The following is a 1,739-nucleotide window of genomic DNA, read 5'->3' as shown; positions in this document are numbered from 1 at the left end:
CTGCCGGGGCCGCCTTCCCGCGGGGCCCCCGCGGCCGCCTGTTGCTTGGGCTGAAGTCGGTGGCTCTCACTTGTTGGCCGGTGTGGTGCCCCTTCCCTCGCGTCCCTCCGGTGCCCCCCGACTTTCCTCTCCATCTTCCACCTCCGCACGCCCCAGCCCCCTGTGCATCCCCCCCACCGCTCGGGGTGGTGGGGATGGGGGGATCGGGACACGGGATCAAGCCCAGGCTCCCGGGAGGCCAAGTCGGGCTGAGGCCATGGGGGGGGGACCTGGTGCTGGCGGTGCTGGCGCCGTGCAGGTCATGAAGGGGTCTGGGGAAAGGCAGATGAGGCCCATCAGAGAGGGGAGTGCTCCCCATGGGACCGGGCAGGCCAGGAACCCCGGAGCGGGGCTGGGGGAGATGGGGAGGGCGTGTGTGAGTGTGGGCACGCGTGTGCTCATGCGTGCAGTTGAATCCTTGCATGCGCGTGCAGATGAACACGTGTGCATGTGTGTGCATCGTGTATGCGTGGTGGGAGCCCGGCTGATCACTGCCGCGGTGCGAGACCTCCCAAAGCCCGGCTGCAGAGCCACCGCCAGCTGTGCCAGCACGGCAGACAGGACCGCTCCCATCACGCGTGTGCCCACACGTGCCAACGGCTGCGTCGTGCTCGGGTGCATGTGTCCCCCCATGCCTGTGGCACGAGGAGGGGCCGGGGGCTGCGTGGGCACAGTGCCTGTGCGCTGGCCCCCTACCACGGGGCGCTGCGGCGCGGTGGGGAGCTGGCGTGCCTGCGTGGGCGCGCTGGTGTCGCGGTGTGACTCTGCGTGTGTAACGGGTGCCTGTCGGTGACATGGTGCCTGCGTGGGTGTGAAGCTGAAGGGTGGGGGTGCCACCCCCCCCCGGCCCCCATTGGCGGCTCTCCTCTCGCCCACCCACGCCGTGCCATGGGCAGAGCCCCTTATTTAACTCCGCACAGCAACCGGCACCCCGGTACTTCGCCTCCCGGCTGAGCCTGCGCAGGGAGAGCCGTCGGCGCAGCCCGTGGCCGTTGCCCACCTCGCCTTCCTGCATCTCCCACTCTGCGGCCACCAGCGGCAAGGGACACTCTGCCCCCAGCTCCGCACCGGGCGACACCTGAGGGCTCAGCAGGGCTGTGCCCCCGCAGCACCCGGCCCTGGGGGCGTCCCGGAGTTCCTGGGGGGGCTGCTGTATCCTGTCCTTGCCCAGCTTGGGCTGGGAGGAGGGGGGAGCTGGTGAAGCCGCTGGGGAGAGCACGGGCCAGGAGGAGAGATGGGGCGAGTTGAATTTGGGGAGTGTTTGGGGGGGGCTCTGGAAGCAAATCTGGGTTTGGGATCTGGCTGTCAGCAAGCGTGTGTGTGCCAGGGTTTGTGTCTGGGGACGTCTCTGTGTGTGAGTGTGTGTGCTCGCGCCAGTGCATGTGTCTGGGGATGTGTGTGTGTGTGTGCCAGTGCGTGTGTCTGGGGACCTGTGTGTGTACCAGCGTGTGTGCCTGGGGACACGTGTGTATGCTAACACGGGTGAACGTGCAGGACTGAGTGGGAGCCCGTGTTTGTCACCGCTGTGTGTGTGCCAGTGCGTGTGTCTGGGGACCTGTGTGTGTACCAGCGTGTGTGCCTGGGGACACGTGTGTATGCTAACACGGGTGAACGTGCAGGACTGAGTGGGAGCCCGTGTTTGTCACCGCTGTGTCCGCGCTCGGTCTCGTGCGTGTCTTTGCACAGTCCGGCTGGTGGGA

General features: G+C 67.7%; 1 protein-coding gene across 1 annotated transcript in view; it reads left to right on the top strand.

The window, feature by feature from the left end:
* The window catches only part of MYO1A (myosin IA), a 16,773-nt gene that overhangs the window by 12,040 nt on the left and 2,994 nt on the right, over positions 1-1,739 (top strand). The window lies entirely within an intron of this gene.

Source organism: Charadrius vociferus, unplaced genomic scaffold (assembly GCF_000708025.1).
Source record: "Charadrius vociferus isolate BGI_N301 unplaced genomic scaffold, ASM70802v2 scaffold794, whole genome shotgun sequence".
Taxonomy (NCBI): domain Eukaryota; kingdom Metazoa; phylum Chordata; class Aves; order Charadriiformes; family Charadriidae; genus Charadrius; species Charadrius vociferus.
This window is presented reverse-complemented; position numbering and strand designations above follow the sequence as displayed.